Raw genomic sequence first — 10,550 nt, 5'->3', positions numbered from 1 at the left:
AGCTGTGCCTGGCAGATCCTTTACAGTACCCCCCCTTTTATGAGGGGCCACCGGACCCTTTCTAAGTGGACCTGGTTTATTGGGGAAACGAAGGTGGAACTTCCTGACCAATACCCCAGCGTGAACATCCCGGGCGGGAACCCAAGTCCTCTCCTCAGGCCCGTATCCTCTCCAATGGACCAGGTACTGGAGGGAGCCTTGGACCATCTTGCTGTCCACAATCTTGGCCACCTCGAATTCCACCCCCTCAGGGGTGAGAACGGGAACAGGAGGTTTCCTCGAGGGAGCCAAGGACGGGGAGCAGCGTTTAAGGAGGGAGGCATGAAACACGTCATGTATTCGAAAAGATGGGGGCAACTCCAGTCGGAAGGAGACAGGATTGAGGACTTCAATGACCTTATACGGCCCAATAAACCGGGGAGCAAATTTCTTGGACGGGACCTTAAGGCGCAAGTTCCTAGACGATAACCACACCAGATCCCCGACCATAAACAAGGGGTTAGCAGAACGTCTTCTGTCAGTCTGAGTTTTTTGTACGCTCTGGGACGCCTCTAGGTTCTTCTGAACCTGGGCCCAGACTGTGCACAGTTCCGGATGAACGACCTCTACCTCGGGATTGTTGGAACTACCAGGTGAAACTGAGGAGAACCGTGGATTAAACACAAAATTACAGAAAAATTGGGAGACCCCTGACGAGTTACTGACCCAGTTATTAAGGGAAAATTCGGCGAGGGGAATGAATGAGACCCAATCATATTGACAGTCAGAGATAAAACACCTTAAATATTGTTCTAGAGATTGATTAGTCCTCTCAGTTTGGCCATTAGTTTCAGGATGGAAGGCAGAGGAGAAGGACAGATCAATCTCCAACTTTTTACAGAAGGCTCTCCAAAACAATGAAACAAATTGTACCCTCTGTCCGAAACAATATTGACAGGGACCCCATGGAGATGCAGGATGTGTTTGACAAACAAGGTAGCTAACGTCTTGGCATTGGGTAGTTTCTTGAGGGGCACAAAGTGGCACATCTTACTGAAGCGGTCTACTACAACCCACACCACCGACTTGCCTTGAGATGGAAGCAAATCGGTGATAAAATCCATGGAGATATGTGTCCAAGGTCTCTGGGGAATGGGCAACGAACATAGTAAGCCCGCTGGTCGGGACCTGGGAGTCTTGGACCTAGCACAAATCTCACAAGCGGCGACGTAGGCCTTAACGTCTTTAGGCAACCCAGGCCACCAATAGTTTCTGGCAATGAGGTGTTTGGTACCCAGGATGCCTGAATGACCAGATAGTGCGGAGTCATGATTTTCCCTAAGTACCCTTAGCCGGTATTGCAGGGGAACAAACAGCTTGTGCTCAGGAAGGTTCCCGGGAGCTGAACCTTGATCTGCCGCAATGTCAGAGACTAAATCAGAATCAATAGAAGAAATGATTATACCGGGAGGCAAAATACAAGCAGGATCTTCCTCCGAAGGAGGTCTGGCCATGAAGCTACGCGACAGTGCATCGGCCTTAATATTTTTAGACCCAGCTCTATAGGTAACCAAAAAGTTGAATCTGGTAAAAAATAGCGCCCATAGAGCTTGTCTCGGGTTTAGCCTCCGGGCAGATTCTAGGAAAACCAGGTTCTTGTGGTCGGTAAGGACCGTTACCTGGTGCCTAGCCCCCTCCAGGAAGTGGCGCCACTCTTCAAATGCCCATTTAATGGCTAAGAGTTCGCGGTTGCCAATATCATAGTTACTCTCAGTGGGCGAAAACTCCCTGGAGATGTAGGCACAGGGGTGGAGATGGGTGAGGGACCTGGTACCCTGGGACAAGACAGCCCCCACTCCCACCACGGATGCGTCAACTTCCACGATAAATAGCTCCATTTGGTTGGGCTGAACCAGAACCCGGGGCCAAGATAAAGCACTTCTTAAGGACCTCAAAAGCCTGGACAGCCTCAGGAGGCCAGTGGAGGAGATCAGCACCTTTGCGAGTGAGGTCCGTAAGAGGCTTAGCGATGACCGAGAAGTTAGCAATAAATCTCCCGTAATAATTAGCGAACCCCAAAAAACACTGTAACGCCTTGAGGGAGGCAGGTTGGACCCATTCCGCCACAGCCTGTAATGATAGGGGTAGGGAAACGAACAAGTGAGCCCTAATCTACCCGCCACTCTGTCCCTGCCTACTTGCAACGACCCGCCTTAGGCGACGGGGTACAACTGGGCGGCGGTCCCTACGCTCAGTAAGTGCACGAGACAAACAGACAAGGGTACACAAAGATAAGGGAAATGGGGCAGTTGCCCACGGCAACACCGTGAGCAACAAGAGAGGTGAACGAGCCGAGTCAAACCAGGAGTGTACGAGGTACCAAACGCAGAGCAGGAGAGTAGTCAGTAAGCCGGGGTCAATATGGAGCAGGATCAAATAGTCAGAAGCTGTAGCTGGGCCAGGAAACTACATGAGAAGAATCACAAGCAAGGAGGAACAGGAAAGGCAGGTATAAATAGACAGAGGGCGGGAGCTAGCTGAGTCTGGCCAGGCTGCGATAGGCTCTCCCACTCCTAAGCCTGCCAGCCTGAGTGGTGGAAGCTGGAGTCAGTCTCAGAGACATAGACTCAGGTGACGACTGATTACCTATGGGCGTTAACCCCGAAGCTGTGCCTGGCAGATCCTTTACAAATTGCTTATATAATGCTTTGGCATACTTAGTGTATCACTGGGTTGCAATCAGGGGCGTAACTAAGAAAAACTGGGCCCCATAGCAAACTTTTGACTGGGGCCCCCCCTCCCCTGGGTGTCACACAACCCCACCCTTGTAGATAGTGCCTTTTTTACAGCCCCTCCTGTAGATAACGCCATACAGCCCCCCTGTAGATAACGCCATACAGCCCCCCCTGTAGATAACGCCATACAGCCCTCCTGTAGATAACTCCATACAGCCCCCTTAGTAGATAGAGCCATACAGGCCCCTCTGTAGATAACGCCATACAGCCAGCCCCTCTGTAGATAACGCCATACAGCCCCCTCTGTAGAGAACGCCATACAGCCCCCCTGTAGATAACGCCATACAGTCCCCCCCTGTAGATAACGCCATACAGCCCCCTGTAGATAACGCCATACAGCCCCCCTGTAGATAATGCCATACAGACCCACTGTAGATAACACCATACAGCCCCCCTGTAGATAACGCCATACAGACCCCCTGTAGATAACGCCATACAGACCCTTTGTAAATAGCGCCATACAGCCACCCTATAGATAACGCCATATAGCCCCCCTGTAGATAACGCCATACAGCCCCCTGTAGATAACGCCATACAGACCCTCTGTAGATAACGCCATACAGACCCCCTGTAGATAACGCCATACAGCCCCCTCTGTTGATAACGCCATATAGCCCCCTCTGTAGATAACGCCATACAGCCCCCTCTGTAGGTAACGCCATACAGCCCCCCCTGTAGGTAATGGCATACAGCCCCCCCTGTAGGTAATGCCATATAGCCCCCCCTGTAGGTAACTCCATACAGCCCCCCTGTACATAACGCTATACAGCCCCCCCTGTAGGTAACGCTATACAGCCCCCAATGTAGGTGACACCATACAGACCCTCCCTGTAGGTAACGCCATACAGCCCCCCTGTAGGTAACGCCATACAGCCCCCCCTGTAGGTAATGCCATACAGCCCCCCCTGTAGGTAACGCTATACAGCCCCCCTGTAGGTAACGCCATACAGCCCCAACACCTAAAAAAAATCCGACCTATAGTGTGTCCTACAAAAGACATGTATCCCCTATCCACAGGATAGGGGATACATGTGTGATCGCTGGGATGCCCAGCGATAAGGAGAACGGGGGACCGAAAGTCCCCCATGTTCTCCATGAGTAACCTCTGACTTCCGGGGTCTGCGCAGCTCCAAAAAAATGAAAAGAGCGCTGGACACGGATGCGCACAAGTGCGACCGGCGCTCCATTCATTTCTACGGAGCTGCCGACACAGACCCCGGAAGTCCGAGGTTTCTCATGGATAACTTCAGGGGACTTTCGGTCCCCCGTTCTCTCTATCGCTGCCAGCGATTACACGTATCTTTTGTAGGAACGGCCCCTTTAATGGCAGAGTGGGGAGATACCTCCCTGCTCTGCCGTAGTGTTCAGTGGCGTCGCGCTGTAGTAGCCATAGCGGCAGCTATCGGAGCCTCTGGCCATGATGGGGGCCCGTGCCGGCGGGCGACTCGGGCACCCTCATGCCGCGGGCCCCGTAGCAGCCGCTACGGCTGCTACAGCGGTAGTTACGCCACTGGTAGCAATCTATTTGACCATTTCTTTAGCATGGCCTAATATCTAAATACCCACTGCCACTCGTTCGGCTCTTAGAAGCTGCAACCAGAAATGTATTTCCAATGTTATAATGTTGGGTACGCTTTATAGAAAGTAAAACTTGATATTAGTATTATAGCAAATCTTTTAGTCTTGTATGACTTCATAAAAAACAAAGAGGCCACAATTAGAATAAAACAATAATTACTTAAACATGAGTTGACCGCATAAATATGATATGAAAGGCAGAAAGTTACAGAAAGTGTTAGTATATTATATAGTTTTTGGTTCGGGTCTTTTTCTAGGCCTAGTTATATAAACAGATTGGCCAGATAAACAGTTTCCAGTGAATCCAGATATCTGTCAGTTTGCTGTACCTCTAGCTTAGATAGTTGAACCAATATCAAGACTGTTAATGATTTAAACATAAAACGTGTCGCTGTTTACATAACACAATGAACTTGTTAGTTGGTTAAACTAAAATTCATATTCTGTAATGTTTGCTTTCTCTAATAGCACATGCTTTGTTTTATTTTATTTTTCACAGCAGTGTTAATAATTCTTTTTAAAAAAGCTATTACAGTAAACAAGATACCAAATACTATATCACAGTTTGAGGCACAAATGATAAACATTTTCAAAATGATTTATCTTTAAATATTGGAAAATAAAAGTATGTGAGTCTTTAGTTTTATCATTTAAAGGGGTTGTCTGGTTTTAAATAAACAAACAAACATTTTCATTTTCTAATACATTTTATATTCTGAGTAAATAGAGTGTAGCCCCCCCCCCCCCCCCCCTTCAGGACTTAGCTATGAGCCAGAGCGAAGAGCAGGTACAAAGAGCATCTACTGCTTTGGAGAACCTAGCATGTCAGGTGTAATACTTCGTTTCCCCTGTGGTGGTGCTGCAGATGAATGAAACACTTACTGCCAAATTCCCACACACATTACAGCTGATTTCTGGGGTCCCAAGAGCAGGACACCCTGGGATCAGTTTATCAAGGGAAGCCCCTCCTAACAAATAGGGATTGTCTAAAGTGTACAACCCTTTTACGTCAGGGATATAATTGGAGTCAAGAGCGCCTACAATGAGATGACAATCAGGTGAGAGTTTTCTAAAGTCTAAAGTTTATCACACAGGTTTGCCATGTCTTGATCTAAGGATATTGTTGAGGACCTCAGAAAATTAGTTGACAATGCTCATCACCAGGATGGAAAATGCTTCAAAACAAAAACTAAGGACTTTGAGATTCACAAGTCTGCTGTGAGGAAGATGTTGAAAATTTTACCATGGCTACTTTGTACCACAATCAAGGTGGTAATATTCCTGAACATTATAAAGAGATTTTGGGTAACACCTAAGGCCTCATGCACACGACCGTAGCCATGTGCATGGCCGTGATTTTCGGTTCGGCCGGGGGCGGAGTGTCACCCGCAAGACACCCGAAAATCACGGGCCGTGCACATGGCCACGGCCATTATTTGCTTTGAGCCTGGACCGCAGAACACGGCTGTAATAAGACTTGCCCGTTCTTTCTGTGGTCCGGGCTCCAGGGCCATGCACGGACCGTGGAAACCAAGGTCGTGTGCATGGCCTCATAGGAATGAATGGGGCCGCAATTCTTCCATGGATTTTCGGGTGAATTGCGGCCTCAAGAGCACGTTCGTGTGCATGGGGCCTAAGGGTAGTTTCACATGTGCTATTTTGATGCAGTTTTATATCATGGAATTTTTTAAGCCAATAATCGGTCTAGATCATAAAGGCTCAGTTCACACAGACTTTCCTTGACGCTGATTTTGACGTGAAAACTGCGTCGGAATCAGCGGTAAAAAAAGTCCAAAACCGCATTCCATGGATTTCAATGGGTGGCGGAGGCTTTTTTTTTTGAAGCCACGGTTTTTATCGGTAAAAAAAAAGCAGCAATCTCTTTCTTGCTGCGGTTCCGTCTCTGACCTCCCTTTTAAATCAATGGGAGGCAGAGAAAGTGTTTTTTTGCAGCGAAAAGTGCCGCAAAAATCACGGCAAGAATTTGCAGGCAGGTCAATATCTACCTCAAACTTAATGAAGGAATGTGTGAACAGGGCCAAAGGGAGGGAAGTAAATAGGAAACATTCTACTTTTATTTTTTATCCACTCCTGGTTGTGGCACAATGGCATGTGTGAAAGCATCCTCAGGGTGGCCATAGATGTAAAGATTATAATTAGAAGTCAGGACAATTTTCCAATGATTGTTATATCTGATAATTTTCATATGATAGATCTGCCGCCTTGGTATTATTCATGCTTGAACCTTCCTATATATCCATTGTTTGATAAATGAAGGAAGATACCATCATTGCCTATATTATGACACAAGCGTCCATCCTGCTGAATGTTGGGCACTTAAGAGGCGTGCAGAGCTTTTTTTTTAATGCGTTTTTAGGTGTGGTTTTTACATTTTGAGGCAGAAATAAGTGCGTTTTTATGCTGCAGATTTTGCTAAGTTTCTTTAAAAAAGCGAGTCAAATACAATTCACAAGCGGAAAGGCAAGATAAATTGACATGCTGTGGATTTTAAAATATGCACTGCAGGTCAATTTCCATGCAGAAAAAAAAAACACAACGGGTAGATGAAAATTCTTGAAATCTCATTTACTTTGCTGGTATTCTATTAGGCGAAATTCCTACGAACGTGTGCATTTTGCGCGCGCAAAAAATGCAGCGTTTTTTGCGTGTTGCAGTTCCGTGTGTCATAAGTGTTTGGTGCGTGGCTGCGTGATTTTCGCGCATATGCCATCCTTATGACACTCTGTTTTTATGTTTAGAAAAATAAATGAAAGAGGAGGTTTTATTTTCCCCTTCATTTCTTGATCTACTGTTGCGCGAATAACGCGCAGCACATGGAAGTGCGTCCGTGTGCCGAGCGTGATTTTCACGCACTCATTGACTTCAATGGGTGCGTGATACGCGAAAACCGCTCAAGTATAGGACATGTCGTGAGTTTTACGCAGCGGACACACGGACGTGAACTACGCTCGTGTAAATAAGGCCTTACGCTGTAGATTTACCGCAGGAAAATACGCGTGGCAAATCCGCAGGTAATACGCATTGTTTGAATTTGGCCCTAGGCCCCATGCACATGACTGTAGACTTTGTCTGTAATTATGGCCCATTCATTTCTATGGCCGACGGACACTTTCTCGTATATTTACGGAAAGGTGTTCGTGCCGTAGAAACCTACCGTAAAAAATAGGACATGTCCTATTTTTTTATTTTACAGACCGTGCTCACACACTTTATAATAGGAGCATGACCCTGGGTAGATTAATTAAAAAGATTATTATGCTGGCTTACATCACAACACAGCGAGATCACGGTGTGCAATCACATACTCCCACATTAACTTTACCGAAGTGTCTCGAGAGTGAATAGACATTGCCTCCAGCCAGGATGCGATGTCTATTCACACTCCCGAACACTTCGGTAAAGTTTCTTGGGGACTTACTCACACAGCATGGCATGATCTCGCGAGATCACGCTGTGCAGTCATTCACAGAAACTTTACTGAAGTGTCGGGAGTGTGAATAGACATCGCGTCCTGGCTGGAGGCAATGTCTATTCACTCTCGAGACACTTTGGTAAAGTTAATGTGGGAGTATGTGATTGCACAGCGTGATCTCGCTGTGTTGTGAGTACTGCTAAAAATGAATGGAGAGAAGTGTATGACGCTGATTGGTCACTGATTGGTCAGCGTCATACACTTCTCTTTACAATGCCCAGTTGGTAAAAAAGTAAAAACACGCCCAGTTGTCTATTAAGAAACGAATTAGCATAAATCTAAAATTGTGCATAACTTGCTCAAAATTGATCGTTTTTCAAAATAAAAACCACTATTGTGATCTCGCGAGATCACGCTGTGTTGCGAGTACTGCTAAAGATGAATGGAGAGAAGTGTATGACGCTGATTGGTCACTGATTGGTCACTGATTGGTCAGCGTCATACACTTCACTTTACAACACCCAGTTGGTAAACAAAAGTAAAAACACGCCCAGTTGTCTATTAAGAAACAAATTAGCATAAATCTAAAATTGTGCATAACTTGCTAAAAATTGATCGTTTTTCAAAATAAACCACTGCTATCTACATTACAGCGCCGATCACATTATGTAGGAGATAGGGCACTTATAATTTGGTGACAGAGCCTCTTTAACTGTGTGCTTAGGGTCATTGACTTGTTGGAAGGTGAACCTTCGGCCAAGTCTGTGGTCCAGAGCATTCTCGATCAGGTTTTCATTAAGAATATCTCTGTACTTTGCTTGATTCATCTTTCCCTCAACCCTGACCCGTCTCCCTGTCCCAGCCGCTGAAAAACACCCCCACAGCTTGATGCTCCAACCACCAGGCTTCATTGTAGACTGGTACTGGGGAGGTGATGACCAGTGATGGTTGACCTTCTGGAATTTTCTCCCATCTGCAAACAGGATGTTTGGAGCTCAGCCAGAGTGAGCATTGGGTTCTTGGTAACCTCACTTACCAAGGCCTTCTCCCCCGATTACTTAGTTTGGTGGGGCGGCCAGCTCTAGGAAGAGTCCTGGCTGTTCCAAACTTCTTCAATTAAAGAATTATGGAGGCCACTGTGCTCTTGGGAACTTTCAGTGCAGCAGAATTTTTTTGTACCCTTCTCTAGATCTGTGCCTCCAGACAATCCTCTCTCTGAGCTCTACAGACAGTTCTTTCCTCCTCATGGCTTGGTGTTTGCTCTGATATGCATTGTCAGCTGTGAGACCTTGTATAGACAGGGTTGTGTCTTTCCAAATCATGTCCAATCAAATGAGTTTACGACAGGTGGACTCCAATCAAGGTGTAGAAACATTTCAAAGATGATCTAGAGAAATGGGAGGCCCCCAGATCTAAATTTCAAGTGTCATAGCAAAGGGTCTGAGTACTTATGTCCATGCGAAAATGTAAGTTTTTCAAGTTTGATAAATTTGCAAAAATTTCTAAAGTTCTGTTTTCACTTTGTCATTATGGGTTATTGAGGGTAAAATGATGGGGAAAAACTTGATTTTCTATTTTATTTTAGCACAAGGCCTAAACATAACAAAATGTGAAAAAGTGAAAGGGTCTGAAGACATTCCAAATGCACTGTAATTATGTTTTATATCCACTGGTTGGTACAGGCATGCACAGGTGATTGCAGCTAATGGTATATTTCTAGGAAATTTCTACAAAATGATATGACCATTTTAGGGTTTCTCAATAGAAATGTAAAAAGATAAAGGGAGGAGCATGCTTCATTATCATATGAACAGCCTCCTCTAAGTGACATCACCAGCTAGTGGAATTGAGGGGAAAAAATGGTTTTAAAAGGCCAGAAAAAGAGAGGAACAATGTCATACTTTAGGTGATTTATACATTGAAGAAGCTCTCAATTTTTCCATGTTGTACCCAACAACTGATCCAGGATCTGTTACATCAATAAGAAATAAGTTTTCTGTTATTTTATCCATTTTACTTGTATCATATTTTTTATGTATTATGACAACTCTCTTTTTATTGTAACCCACTGTGCTATCGTATATTAAATCTGAAAATTTAATTAGTTCTGCCCAGAAGTCCTATTGATTTCATGTCTCTATAGAAAAAGTTACTTATTTGATTAAGATTTACACTGTGAATGCTGTGAGTACCTAAAGTTAATTCTTTGACGAATAGCAAGGGTTAACTTATAGTGGTATTCAGCAAAGTGTCAAACATGTTTTATCTTAGGCCCTATTGCCTGGGTTAAATAATTCATTAGGTAGTGGTAATGTTTTTGCTACATTTGGCGTGTCTGATAGTTATGTTAGGAGATCTAGCATAAGATTGTCACCTAAAGAAGGTGAGTGTGAATCTGTGTGATAAATATAATAGGCTCCATAGTTTACATCCTTCTCATTGACGTGAACTAAGGATAGCGATAGTCGCACTGCAAGGTAAGCAGGTTGAACTAGATGAAAGTTTTCTTTTTCCAACCGTACTATGTTATTATGTTACCCTTAGGTTGTCCTTGTTTATATGTGTGTTATCTTGTTCAATTGATATGAACATACTGCAAATATGATAATACACGTCTACTTGTGAGAATTTCCAGAATATCATCACCTGGCTTCATATATTACAGAAAAGAGTCACAGGTGGTAATTTAGTAACACAGGCCGTTACACAACTCACAGTATAAAAGAGCCAAAAGAAGTCCGTAAGCTGTCACATTAGAAGACAGG

Source organism: Rhinoderma darwinii, chromosome 7 (assembly GCF_050947455.1).
Source record: "Rhinoderma darwinii isolate aRhiDar2 chromosome 7, aRhiDar2.hap1, whole genome shotgun sequence".
NCBI lineage: Eukaryota > Metazoa > Chordata > Amphibia > Anura > Rhinodermatidae > Rhinoderma > Rhinoderma darwinii.
This window is presented reverse-complemented; position numbering follows the sequence as displayed.